Source organism: Scyliorhinus torazame, chromosome 1 (assembly GCF_047496885.1).
Source record: "Scyliorhinus torazame isolate Kashiwa2021f chromosome 1, sScyTor2.1, whole genome shotgun sequence".
NCBI lineage: Eukaryota > Metazoa > Chordata > Chondrichthyes > Carcharhiniformes > Scyliorhinidae > Scyliorhinus > Scyliorhinus torazame.
Window position 1 is genome coordinate 184,379,877 of NC_092707.1, and position 14,787 is coordinate 184,394,663.

The following is a 14,787-nucleotide window of genomic DNA, read 5'->3' on the forward strand; positions in this document are numbered from 1 at the left end:
AAGGGCACAAGTCGTATATATATTTTCACATTAAACACCTGTGTATAATGTTATAATCTGCCTCAGTGCTCTGTCAGAAGGGTGTGAGGGGGTGGGCTGGTCTGGGCTGGCTGCAGAGGCGGCACGGGTGGGAAATGAGCGGGCTTTGGGGGTGGGAATGGCCCACGGACTGCGGTGCAGCCAGCACTCATCGCTCTGATGTCCCACCAAGCCCCCACCATTCCCACCTCCATCACCCCAGTGGTTCGGTGTGACCATGTGATGGAATGGTCAGGTCGCATGCAGGGATCACCAAGAGGGACTGTAAGAAGTGCTACTGTGGGCAGGAGTCAGACATTATCGAATGATGCGGAGCACCAGAGCTCATCTCAGAGCAGATTGTCATCATCTCCATCGCATGGAACATACCCACTGGTACTGTCAACCTCGGGCCCGCACCCTGCAGTGCAGCAGGTAGGTATCACGGAGGGAGATGCAGGTGGGTTTGGCGGGGCGGGGTGGGGTGGGGTGTGCAGGTGGAATGTGGTGCCCTTGCAAGTGCCCCCTCCTCCCCCAGTTGGTGAACCCAGAGGTGATGCGCGTGGCCCAGGCCCACACGTTGTGTGGCCTCCTGTGCCTGCCCGGGCCCCAGTCTTGCCCATCGTCGGCCTCCCCCGTATCCTCCTTGTCTGACGCGGTCTGGTATTCCTCCTCTTCCTCCAGCACGTCGCCCCTCTGCCGCGTGATGTTGTGGAGGACACAGCAGGCCACCATGATGTGGTCGATCCTCCCAGCGCTACACTCGAGGGTCAGTCCAGAGTGGTCCAGGCACCTGAACCACATCTTCAGGAGGCCAAATCGCCACTTAATCATGCTCCAGGTCGTGGTATAGGAGTCATTTTAGCAAGTCTCCTCATTGGTCTGCGGCCTCTGTATGGACGTCACCAGCTACGACCGCAGTGGATAATCCTTGTCACTCAGGAGCCAAACCCCCAGCCGGGGATGCACTTCAAAGAGGTCAGGAATCATCGAATGTGCTGGGATGAAGGTGACCTGCACACTGCCTGGGTATCTAGCGCAGACGTGCATGATGTGCAGCTGATGGTCTCACACCAACTGCTCGTTCATCGAGTGGTACCCCTTTCGGTTTGCCTAGAGCAGTCTGTCATTAGCAAGTGCTCAGAGGGCAACATGCATCCCGTCGAACACCCATGGACCCGGGGCACCTTGGTGATAGCGGCGAACCCTGCTGCCCGAGCAGCCTGGTGGACTTGGTCCACATTGAATGGATGTACTGTGCCGACCGGGCATATAGGGCCTCCATGAAGGTGCGGAAGCACCTGTGCACCGACCTCTGTGAGATTCCAAACGTCCCCACTCGGCGCCTCAAAAGACCCCGTCGCGTAATGGTTCAGGGCAACCATCACCTTGACGGCCACTGGGAGAGGGTGTTCTCCCCCATTCCCCATGGTGCCAGGCGCTCCATCATCTGGCAGATCTGTCGTACTTCCCCTTGCTCAGCCGGAGTCTTCGATGGCATGCTCAGTCCGGATGTCCTTGAATGACACGCTAGGCCTCATGCGGCGCCTCCTTTGCTCCCCATCCTCATCCCCCTACTCCTCAGCCTGTTTGGCGGCTGGCCTTCCATTCTCACCGGCTGCCTCCCGTCTTCTGGGGAATGCTCTACTGCGGTAGGGTCCCCCTCGAGAAGCTCCAGCTCTTACAGCCGCAGAGCATCCCCCAGGCCTGTGGTGACCAGGAGGAAAACCACGGTTGCTGGTTGTATTCCAATATCCATTGTCTGCAAGGGATGAAAGGTCGACATAATGCGTACTCCCATGCAGGCAGTGACTAGTGGGGTACCGCAATGATCTTTGATCGGACCCCAACTGTTAACATTATATATTAATGATTTGGATGAGGGAACTAAATGTTTGATCTCCAAATTTTCAGATGATACATCTGAATTCAGCCTGAAGTTGCTGAATGTAATTTTAAGAAGGAATTAGATGTAACTCTTGGGGCTAAAGGGATTAAGGGATATGGGGGGGGGGGGGGGGAAGGCGGGATCAGGGTATTGAACTTGATGATCAGCCATTATGATGGAGCAGGCTTGAAGGGTTGAATGGCCTCCTCCTGCTTCGATTTTCTGTGTTTCTATGGGGGCTGCGTGATGCCCTGCTGGCAAGCGCTGGCCAGTTGGGGGTTGATGGATGGCGGAGGATGGGGTACTGAGGTGGAGCTGGGATGCAGGGGTGATGGAGTGGAAGGTGGGGTCTGGGTTGCAGCAGTGGTGGGGTGGAGAGTTGGGGCTGGGGTGTGGGGGTGGTGGCATGGGGGCACCCATATGGCTGGTGGCATTCTGCAGAACCAGGGGCCAAGGTGGGTGGTCAGTGGGGTGCGCTGGAAGATGGCTGTTTTGCATGTCATGGCGATGGCGGTCCGTGACTGGGCACTACCCCAGTCCCGTGGGGGTTCAACGTGGCCCCACGGCCCGTCACTACCTGTCCCCCAGCCAGCCTTGGACCGGTAGCCCACGGTCGCGCCTCTCCGTGTCCTACCTCATCTCTCTCCATCATTAGCCACGCCACCTGATTCCTGAATACAAATAGCACAAGTGAACCTCGCTGTCGGAAATTCCCCCCACGTGGAGGGGAGCATCGCGGAGGCCCAGGAGAATACCGGGTCAGGCCCACTAATGATATACAAATGGCACTTAACGTATGTGCGGAGTGGAACATATTGACGCTGCTGTCAAGGCGCTGGGGAATTGTGATTTGGCGTGAACCTGACGTCTGCCACTATTTCAGCGTCAAAACTGAATTGATGCCCAATCGCCTTTCCCGATATCGCATCGGCTGATGGTGTATCCCACCCACATTTTATGACAGAAGTACTGATCCAGATTGGGAAAAGCAGAGCAGTGGCACTTGTTTTTCATTGAACTTGCTTTTGACCATAGACTATGGAGTGTTGTAAGGAATGTTCCTGTCTGTCAATGTTCTATTGGGTGCGCTGGGAACTGTAGGAACAGTCTGTGGGATTCTTTGTGGTAGGATCCTCCGTTTCGTTGGCAGCGCACCCAAGCCTGCGGGATTCCCGCCGGTGTGGGCTGGCCACAATGGGAAACCCCATTGGTCAGCTGTGGGAACAGAGAATCCCGCTGCCGGTGGGGGCTCACCGCGTTGGCAAATAGGGCTGGCGGGAAGGAGAATCCCAACCCTGGTATCTCCTTAACAAATCGAATTGAAGAGTCTAAATCAATACCAGTTAGAACAGTGAACTTATCAGAATCATATCAGATGGAGGAAGTAAAATAAAGAGAGGGAAGGAAAGAATGTATGAAGAGTGAAAGACCGAGATCAGTCCTGAGGGGTCCCCTGAGTCTTGGGTGGAGGGCTGCCATTCGAGCTGTTCTCATCGCTGCTCGGCTCATGGGGGGGGCTCCGGCAGTGGCACTGGCTGGGGAAGGGCGACGCCAGTTAGACCCGCTGCATCTCCAGCTGCTCCTGCACGACACATGATTAGACAGCAGGCCGAGGGATGGTGGGATGGGGATCATGTAGGGTGAGAATTATGTGGGGGTGGTATGGGGTGAGGGTGGAGTGGAGGTGAGGGTGGTGTTGGGGGGAGTTGACACACGTGTCATGGGCAACTGCAACTCGGCAGAGTCTCAATTCCTCGCCCGTGGCCGAACTCCACCTCGGCGACCTCCCCTTCCTCTGGGCCGCCGACCATGTCCAGGGCCCTCTGCTCAGCCACAGTGAGGGGCCGCATGTCCAGTGGTCTCCCTCCTGTCTTCTCCCGCTCCTGGCGGTTGTGCGCGGTCTTATCCTGGGGGGTGTGGGTGGGGGCAGGGGGGGGGGGGGGTGCGGTGTAAGAAAACAACAGTGTTAGACAGTCAGCTGCATGCAGCCCAGTGGGTGGGTAGCTGATGGCCTCAGTGGCCAGGGCTACCGGCTATGGAGGCCGATATGGGCGCCACCATGTGGTGCAGGGTGGGGGTTCAGCCACCCTCGGGTGAGGGGTGGTAGGTCGGGTTACGGGGGTTGGTGCCAGGGGCACAGTGCTGCCTACTCACCCTTGCTGCCCTGAGGAGGTTGTGCAGTTTTTTGCGGCACTGCTGGTCGGTCCAGAAGACGTTGCCCATGGCACTGACCGCCTCTGCCACCTGCGCCCAGGCACGGCGAATGGCGGCGGCTGGCAGCCTCCTCCCTGGGCCAGGGTACAGTGTCATCCTCCTCTTCTCCACGCTGCCCAGGAGAGCCTCCAGCTCTGCGTCTGCGAACCTTGGTGCTGCTCTCCTCACTGCTAGCTTGTTGGCTGGGATGGTATGCGTGGGGAGTGAAGTGTGTACATATGCCGACAGCTTGTCAGCCCCTGAGTGTTAATTGCGAAACTGGTGAATCCGGTTTTGTTTCTCATTAGAAACGATTGTGTTCCATGTGGTGCCAGTGCTAGCCCCTCAACATTAGCAGGGAGTAGGTCCAGATGTGGTGCCAGTTTAGCTGTCGTATAAATCCAAGAATTCTGCGTCGGCGTCAACACTTATGCTCAGAAACAGAGAATCCCGCCCATTTAATTTTAATGAATCTCCAAGAATAATTAAAGGTTGAAGGAATGAGACATTATGGTTTGGATTAAATAGAGTCTGATAGAATGGACTAGGTCACTTTTCTTCCGGCAACCCATTTTTACAAAATGGCTGACTCTCGCTACCCACGCCACATTCACAATGCATTCTCCATGGTTACTTTTAAAAAGTCACACTCATTGTTGGCCCTTCTGTATTATTGAATGTAAATTTGTAAATTGAGCTGCTGTTTCACCTTCAAACAACAGCTCCATCCTGACACCTTGCTAAAGGGTGTAACCAGGATTATTTGATTATTTTATATCTTCACACCCATTGTTAGCATTTGGAGAATTGCGTGCAAGTGCTGGAAAGATGAAAATGCTCAATATTATACAGTTTTAACAATGGCCTGTTCACTCATTCAGAACCTAACATGACCTCGGATAGGAAATTAAAACTTCCACTTCAGAAATAGGAGCCCTAACGGCTGAACTAAAAAACGGTCAGAAAGAATGCCACTGGATGCTTGTCAGTACTGTTTCTCATGTAAATATGTAACAGACTGAGAGCATGCTAACAAAAACCAATGCTGGGCACAACTCAGCTGATCAATATGCAAATAATGCAGACACATTCCATTCCATACACCTGCAACATTTTACCGGCTCCTGTATACATGTGTAGTTTAGTCGCCAGCTAATGTCATCATTGGCAAACAATTGAAGTCCCAATAAAGCAAGAAGCAAAATTCCTTGCGGTACTCGAACCAATTCATGGTGGAGTCCATCTAGCCACACGGCAAAGACGGATGCTTGGGTCGAGTACCTGGGAACATAAGAACATAAGAACTAGGAGCAAGAGTAGGCCATCTGGCCCCTCGAGCCTGCTCCACCATTCAATGAGATCATGGCTGATCTTTTGTGGACTCAGCTCCACTTTCCGGCCCGAACACCATAACCCTTAATCCCTTTTTCATCAAAAAACTATCTATCTTTATCTTAAAAACATTTAATGAAGGAGCCTCTACTGCTTCGCTGGGCAAGGAATTCCATAGATTCACAACCCTTTGGGTGAAGACATTCCTCCTAAACTCAGTCCTAAATCTACGTCCCCTTATTTTGAGGATGTGCCCCCTAGTTCTGCTTTCACCCACCAGTGGAAACAACCTGCCCGCATTTATCCTATCTATTCCCTTCATAATTTTATATATTTCAATAAAATCCCCCCTCATCCTTCTAAATTCCAACGAGTACACTCGTTGAGGGGGTAGATAGCGGTGGGGGAGGTGATGAACAAAAGAAGCATTCTTAAAGGACAATAGCCCCGATGTGGACAGACAACTCCAAAGTGGAAGGAGTGGATATAGGGCCTTGTAAGGGTGGAGGAGGCTGTACAGTTGGGTTAACTGAGAGAATGATAAAGTACGCCTGGGGTTTGTTCATGACATACTGAACTCCAGAAATAATGCAGATCCCGACGCTGAACACAATAGCAGGAAATGCCACCCAAAGAGAATTTTCCGCTCAATGGCTGCAAACTGACCCAACTACACTGTAGCTCAGAGAGGCAAGGATGTCCATGTCCCGCTTCAACATGAGCCTCATGTGGTCATCCACTGTACTGCAGTGAAACCTTACCTATAGAGAAAATGGAAAAAATGGTCAGGCAAAATGTGGGAATCATTTTTGGTAACCTTTTGCCGATCCATTCTACACCATCCCACGACTCATCCGCGGTCGCGACCTTCACCTTGAAAATCACTGAACTAAGTGGTGGATGGGCCTGCGTATTTGCAGGGGAGGCTGTGCATTGCATTCCCACTGACAGGAACAGTGACCCCCATTAACTCAGTGATGTACCGTCAATTACCATGAGATGAGAATGGTGAAACAATCCAGACTTTATTACACAAGGTGTTGTGCCTCCCGCAGCTGGAACCAGAATGGAATCAGCGCAGGAGAGCAGACACTTTTATACAGAGCCTGCTGGGCGGAGCCAGCAGGCAGGGATTTACCGTTGTACCTGTAATATACGGGCAGTGCCGTAATACATACAATATACCACTAGTGGTGTCTACCACACTCAGCTGCGGGAATGGGCTAGCAAGGGGAATCGGCTTGCCATATAGAGGCCATTATATCTTTTTTTTAAATGTATTTTATTTCAAACTTATACAAAAGGTTACAAAACATTAACAATTCAGGGAACAAATCTCCCCAACACACAGCTATACAGTTTTTACAAATTTTCAATTTTTCACCTCCCCCTCCGCTCACCTCTAACACCCCCCACCCGCCACGCGATGAACTGCTCCTTAAACATGGCCACAAACATCCCCACCTTGCCTCGAAGCCCTTCGCTGAACCCCTTAATTCGTACTTGATCTTTTCCAGCCGAAGAAACACATATAAGTCCCGCAGCCAGGCTGCCACCCCGGTGGTATTGCTGACCACCACCCCAACAGAATTCTTCGCCAGGGATTCAGAGAGGCAGAGGCCACAATGTCAGCACACCTCCCCTCCATCAACTCCGGTCTCTCTGATATCCCAAATATTGCCACCAAAGGGTCCGGCTCAACCTCCTCCCCCACTATCCTTGTTTGCACTGCAGACACTCCCACCCAAAATCTCTCCAACATTTTGCAGCCCCAAAACATACGTTCGTGATTCGCTGGTCCCTGCCCACACCTCTCACACTCACCTGCTTCCCCATCAAAGAACCCATTCATTCTTGCCTGAGTCAGATGTACCCTGTGTACCATCTTGAACTGATTCAGGCTCATCCTTGTGCACGAGGTGGTCGCGTTTCCCCTGCGCAGTGCCTCACTCCATACTCCCCAGTTTACTCCCCTCCCAGCTCCCCATCCCAATGCTCATTATTCCTCATCACCTGCTCACCTCCCTGCTCTCCCAGCCACCTGTATATGTCCATGATCCTGCCCTCCCTTTCCACATCCGGAAGCAGCAGTCGCTCCAGCAGGGTGTACTTCGGCAACCTGGGGAACTCTTTCCAAACCTTCTGCGCGAAATCCCTTACCTGCAGGTACCTAAACTCACTTGTGTGAAACATTAAAAACCTTTCACCACAACCAGTATGGCGCCTCATTCACTTTCTTCCACAATGCGGGTCGAACTCCAAACCCTTGCGCCATCTCCCTACGCATGGAAGCCCAGCCCTCCAAGCACATCGCCTGCAGGTAATGGATGTGAGTGAGCACTCAGCAGACAGGCAGGGGTCGCACTATGGCTTAGATTGAGGAGAACCAGCTCTCTGCAGGTTATCACCACACTCGTGCCCTTGACAGTGATCCATTGGCAATGCCGACGCAGTCCCAGCACCCTGGAGTGATGTAACATATCCCCTGGGAGAATGGGCAATTCGGGTCGGGTGAGGGAGGGTAGCCTTGACGGACCAGGACATGTCCAATGTGAAGCGAGTGAGTATGAGGGCCTTCCTGGCCCTCCAGGCCTCTTGGACCCACGTCACTGCCCCTGCCTTGCAGCCTCCGGCTGGTCCTCCGGTTCCTCCCCGGGATCGTCCTCCAGCCCCCACTGTTCCAGTGCATCGTCACCATCTTCGTCCGCCTACCTCCTCGGAAGTGGCCACATGTTCCTCATCCTCCACCTCCAGCACATGCTCTGCTGCAGTGCCAGGTTGTGGAGGGCATAGCAGATCACCACAAAGGGGGCGGCCCTCCGGGGGATGTACTGCAGTGCACCACCAGAGCAGTCGAGGCATTGGAATCGCATTTTGAGCAGTCTGATGCACCGCTCAATGGCAACCCTGGTGGCCACATCGGTTTGTATCGGGTCTCAGCATCAGTCTCTGGCCTCCATACTGGCATCATTAGCGAAGTCCTAAGTGGATACTCCTTATCCCCCAAGAGCCAGCTGGCCATCCTGGGGTGGTCCACGAAGAGGCCGGGGATGTCTGACGCCCCAGGATGTAGCCGTCATGCACACTCCCTCGGAAGCATACATACATGTGTATGATCCTAAGGCACTGGTCGCATACGAGCTGGATATTCAGGGAGTGGAACTCCTTCTTGTTAATGTAGGGCGCTCCCAGCTGGCCCAGTGCGCGAAGAGCGACATGCATGCAGTCTATCATTCTCTGGACCTGGGACATTCCGGCGATGGAGGAGAATACTGCTTCCTGGGCATCTTGCTGGGCTTTGTCCTTGTCAATGTTGATATAATTTTCCACCCGGCAAACAGGGCATCTGTGACCTGTTGGATGCACGTGTGGGCTGTGGCTTGTGAGATGCTACACAGGACCTGCTCGAGCCCTGGAATGATCCCAAGATGTAGATGTTCAGGGCTGCGGTGACCTTGACGGCCACAGGGAGCGGATGTCCTCCTCCTCCACGTGGTGCCAGGTCCGCAAGGACATGGCGTAAGTGTCGAACTGTATCCTTTTTGAGGCAGAGCCTCGTGCGGCATGCACTCTCCATCATCTGCTAGAACAACCAGCGAAGTTTGTACATCCTGGACATTGGCCGGCCTCTCCCGCTGGGTCTCACCCTGGCTTGATGGGCGGCCAGGCCCTCAGGGTGTGGGGCGGAGTCCGGCACATGGGCTGCCGCCTCGAGCCTCTGTCAATGCTGCTGCTGCCATCGCCATCTCCGGCGCCTGGCCGCCCGGCCTGCCAGCAGCACCACTATGGCCTGTTCCGCGGGGTCGAAAATACCGTCCATACCATTAAATATCTGCAAGGAATTGGATAGGCTGAGAGATTGACAAACAGCGATGTCTTCCACTCGGGGACACTCCATTCCCCCATTGATACCACTCCCTCCTCCACACTCGGAACACCCTGCCCATATACACCTGGCTGCAGCAGGGCTCCTGCTCACTGGACCTCAGTCCTTTTACCGCTGACACCCGCACATGACGTTACTTGGACTGGGCGCCTGTCCCCTCCCTTTTGCACTCACCCACCCTCTGGTCAGGTACATGTCCCTGGGCTGGCGTCCACCCCCTGGGTGTTCGGGTGTTGGCTGGTGCATCCGTGGTGTTGCTACAGCGGGATCCCGATTTTGTCTAAAGGAGCGGTTCTCGTTTTTGGCCTCCCCTGCTATTTACCGGCCTTGTTGCTCTCTTGCTCAAGGTCAACGAGGTCACTGAATCACATCCAACATCTTCTGAATGTGAAAATTTGATCTCTGACGCTGTTGTGAAATGCCTTAAGACATTTTGCTATGTTCCAGGCACCATCAATACTGTCATTAACCAATATTTATATGGGATAATTTATTGAAGTGGTGCTGATATATGCCATTTTCAGCGAGATTGGCAGCGTTTTTCCCATTGGCTTTTTGGGTGAGATCCACACCGGTATTCAGCCACAATTTGGGGTGCTACCCTGCCCTACCCTGACCATCTAGGCAACTCCAATGGCCTGGAAGACTTCCCCCCCCGCCCCCCCCGCAGGAGCGGTTACACATGGTCCATGTTTGTGTGGACCAGTACGGCGAGGTCTCTCAGACTTGGCTGTTAGGTCCCAGGAGAACCCGGCGAATGCATATTTACATGAGCTTAATAGCTCATCTAAATATGCGGATCTGGATCTCACCCTCGCTGGGTGAGATCCAGATCATGACTCCTCACAATGATCGATTGAATCTTGTGAGAAGTTGCAAGTCCCGTGAGAGGCCTCTCGCGAGATTCAACAGCCTCATCCCGACATCAAGTCGGGTGTGGTGAGACAATTAAATCGTGCTCATTATAACATTGCATGTTCTGTATGGGTTTCCTCTGGGTGCTCCGGTTTCCTTCATTAGACCAAAGATGTGCAGGTTAGGTGAATTGGCCATGCTAAATTGTCCCTTAGTATCCAAAGGTTAGGTGGGGTGATGGGGATAGGGAGGGGGAGTGGATCTAAGTTAGGACACTCTTTCAGAGGGCCAGTGCAGATTTGATGGGCTGAATGGCCTCTTTCTGCACTGCAAGGATTCTATGATGTACTCCATGATGATGTATTGTATGATCTGATGATGTGAATACACTTACAAGTCCCTTCAGCTCATTATGTGATCTAGGGGTGGTGAATCTATCACCAGGAGTTGAGGTTCTGCATACTTACCTCCAAATTAGCCAATATAATCTGATGACATGAGGGACAAGTATACGTTTGCATGGTGCTCTATGTGCTAAACCACAAGCATTTTTTGGTTAACTCCAGTAGTACTTTTTACATTTTTTGAAAATGAATTCTCTCATGGGATGTGGGCATCACTGGCAAGGCCAACATTTGTTTCACATCCCTAACTGGCCTTGTGATGTAGGTGGTGAGCCACCTTCTTGAACCGCTGCAGTCCATTCAGTGTAGATGCATCCACAGTGCTGTTCGGGATGGAGTTCCCGCATTTCAACCCAGCGGCAGTGAAGGAATGGTGATATAGTTCTAAGTGAAGATGCTGTGTGGCTTGGAGGGGAATTAGCAGATGGTGGTGTTACCATGCATCTGTTGCTTTTCTTCCAGGTGGTGGAGATTTGAGATTTGGATGAGCTGTTGCGGTGCATATTGTATATGGTACATACTGTTGCCACTGGGGGTTGGTGGTGGAGGGAGTCAGTGTTGAATATGGTGGATGGGCTGCTAATCAGGCTTTGTCCTGGATGGCATCAAGCTTCTTAAGTGTTATTGGAGCTGCACTCATCCAGACACTGGAGAGTATTCCATCACACTCCTGGCTCGTTGCCTTGTAGATGATGAACAGGCTTTGGGGAGATGGGAGGTGAATTACTCACTGCAGAATTCCCAACCTTTGACCTGCCCTTGTAGCCACAATATTATATGGCTGTTACAATTCATTGCCTGGTCAATGGTAACTCCCCTAAACCTTGACTGTTGCCAACCCAGGCCTAAGCTCTGTGGATTAAGTCAGGGATGTCTCTATGCCAAAAGCATGTGCAGAAAATGAGAAGGCAATTTTATCTGCGTAGAATTCTCAGGAATTATCTTAGACCATAAGACATAGGAGTGGAAGTAAGGCCATTCGGCCCATCGAGTCCACTCCACCATTCAATCATGGCTGATTTCAACTCCATTTACCCGCTCTCTCCATAGCCCTTCCTTCCTCGAGAAATCAAGAATTTATCAACTTCTGTCTTAAAGACACTCAACGTCCCGGCCTCCACCGCCCTCTGTGGCAATGAATTCCACAGACCCACCACTCTCTGGCTGAAGAAATTTCTCCTCATCTCTGTTCTAAAGTGACTCCCTTTTATTCTAAGGCTGTGCCCCCGGGTCCTAGTCTCCCCTGCTAATGGAAACAACTTCCCTACACCCACCCTATCTAAGCCATTCATTATCTTGTAAGTTTCTATTAGATCTCCCCTCAACCTCCTAAACTCCAATGAATATAATCCCAGGATCCTCAGACGTTCATCGTATGTTAGGCCTACCATTCCTGGGATCATCCGTGTGAATCTCCGCTGAACCCGCTCCAGTGCCAGTATGTCCTTCCTGAGGTGTGGGGTCCAAAATTGCTCACAGTATTCTAAATGGGGCCTAACTAATGCTTTATAAAGCTTCAGAAGTACATCCCTGCTTTTATATTCCAAGCCTCTTGAGATGAATGACAACATTGCATTTGCTTTCTTAATTACGGACTCAACCTGCAAGTTTACCTTTAGAGAATCCTGGACTAGGACTCCCAAGTCCCTTTGCACTTCAGCATTATGAATTTTGTCACCATTTAGAAAATAGTCCACGCCTCTATTCTTTTTTCCAAAGTGCAAGACCTCGCACTTGCCCACGTTGAATTTCATCAGCCATTTCTTGGACCACTCTCCTAAACTGTCTAAATCTTTCTGAAGCCTCCCCACCTCCTCCATACTACCTGCCCCTCCACCTATCTTCGTATCATCGGCAAACTTAGCCAGAATGCCCTCAGTCCCGTTATCTAGATCGTTAATATATAAAGAGAACAGCTGTGGTCCCAACACTGAACCCTGCGGGACACCACTCGTCACCGGTTGCCATTCCGAAAAAGAACCTTTTATCCCAACTCTCTGCCTTATGCCTGACAGCCAATCGTCAATCCATGTTAGTACCTTGCCTCGAATACCATGGGCCCTTACTTTACTCAGCAGTCTCCCGTGAGGCACCTTATCAAAGGCCTTTTGGAAGTCAAGATAGATAACATCCATTGGCTCTCCTTGGTCTAACCTATTTGTTATCTCTTCAAAGAACTCTAACAGGTTTGTCAGGCACGACCTCCCCTTACTAAATCCATGCTGACTTGTCCTAATCCGACCCTGCACTTCCAAGAATTTAGAAATCTCATCCTTAACAATGGATTCTAGAATCTTGCCAACAACCGAGGTCAGGCTAATTGGCCTATAATTTTCCATCTTTTTCCTTGTTCCCTTCTTGAACAGTGGAGTTACAACAGTGATTTTCCAATCCTCTGGTACTTTCCCTGACTCCAATGACTGTTGAAACATCATCACCAACGCCTCCACTATTTCTTCAGCTATCTCCTTTAGAACTCTAGGATGTAGCCCACCTGGGCCCGGAGATTTGTCAATTTTTAGACCTCTTAGTTTCTCTAGCACTTTCTCCTTTGTGATGGCTACCATATTCAACTCTGTCCCCTGACTCTCCGGAATTGTTGGGATATTACTCATGTCTTCTACTGTGAAGACTGACGCAAAGTACTTATTCAGTTCCTCGGCTATTTCCATGTCTCCCATCACAAAATTACCAGCGTCATTTTGGAGCGGCCCAATGTCAACTTTTGCCTCCCGTTTGTTTTTAATGTATTTAAAGAAACTTTTACTATCATTCCTAATGTTACTGGCTAGCCTACCTTCAAATTTGATCCTCTCTTTCCTTATCCCTCTCTTTGTTATCCTCTGTTTGTTTTTGTAGCCTTCCCAATCTTCTGACTTCCCACTACTCTTTGCCACATTATAGGCTTTCTCTTTTGCTTTGATGCATTCCCTAACTTCCTTTGTTCGCCATGGCTGCCTAATCCCCCCTCTGAAAACCTTTCTTTTCTTTGGGATGAACCTCTGTACTGTGTCCTCAATTACACCCAGAAACTCCTGCCATTGCTGTTCTACTGCCTTTCCCACTAGGCTCTGCTCCCAGTCGATTTTCGTCAGTTCCTCCCTCATGCCCCTGTAGTTACCTTTATTTAACTGTAACACCTTTACATCTGATTCTACCTTCTTTTTTTCAAATTGGAGATTGAATTCTGCCATATTATGATCACTGCCTCCTAAGTGCTCCCTTACTTTAAGATCTTTAATCAAGTCTGGCTCATTACATAACACTAAGTCCAGAATGGCCTGTTCCCTCGTGGGCTCCATCACAAGCTGTTCCAAAAAGCCCTCCTGTAAACATTCAATGAATTCCCTTTCCTTGGGTCCACTGGCAGTATTATTTACCCAGTCCACCTGCATATTGAAGTCCCCCATGATCACTGTGACCTTGCCTTTCTGACATGCACTTTCTATTTTGTGGTGCATTTTGTGCCCCCCGGTCCTGACCACTGTTAGGAGGCCTGTACATAACTCCCATTATGGTTTTTTTGCCTTTGTGGTTCCTCAACTCTACCCACACAGACTCCACATCATCTGACCCTATGTCGTTTAGTGCTATTGATTTAATTTCATTCCTAATTAACAAGGCAACCCCGCCCCCTCTGCCCACCTCTCTGTCTTTTCGATAGGTTGTGAATCCCTGGATGTTTAAATGCCAGTCCTGAACCCCCTGCAACCATGTCTCTGTATGTCATCTTGACTCCATCCTCACTCCTCTGGTTCATTCCCTCCCCACCTACATCCGGGATTCCTCTGGTGCCCTGCGTCATATTGACAGCTTCCAGTCCGCGGGCCCTAACCGCCTACTATTCACCATGGATGTGCAATCTCTCTACACCTCCATCCCACACCAGGATGGCCTGAGAGCTCTTCGCTTCTTTCTCGAAAATAGGCCTGAACAATTCCCATCCACCACACTCTCCTCCACCTGGCTGAACTTGTTCTATCTCTCAACAATTCTCCTTTAACTCATCCCATTTTCTCTAAGTCAAAGGTGTAACAATGGGTACCCGCATGGGTCCTAGCTATGCTTGCCTTTTTAAGGGGTATGAGGAACATTCCTTGTTCCATGCCTACCCGGGTCCCCTCCCACAACTCCTTTACCGGTACATTGATGACTATTTTGGTACCGCTTCATGCTCTCGTCCGGACCTGGAAAAATTCATCAACTTCGCT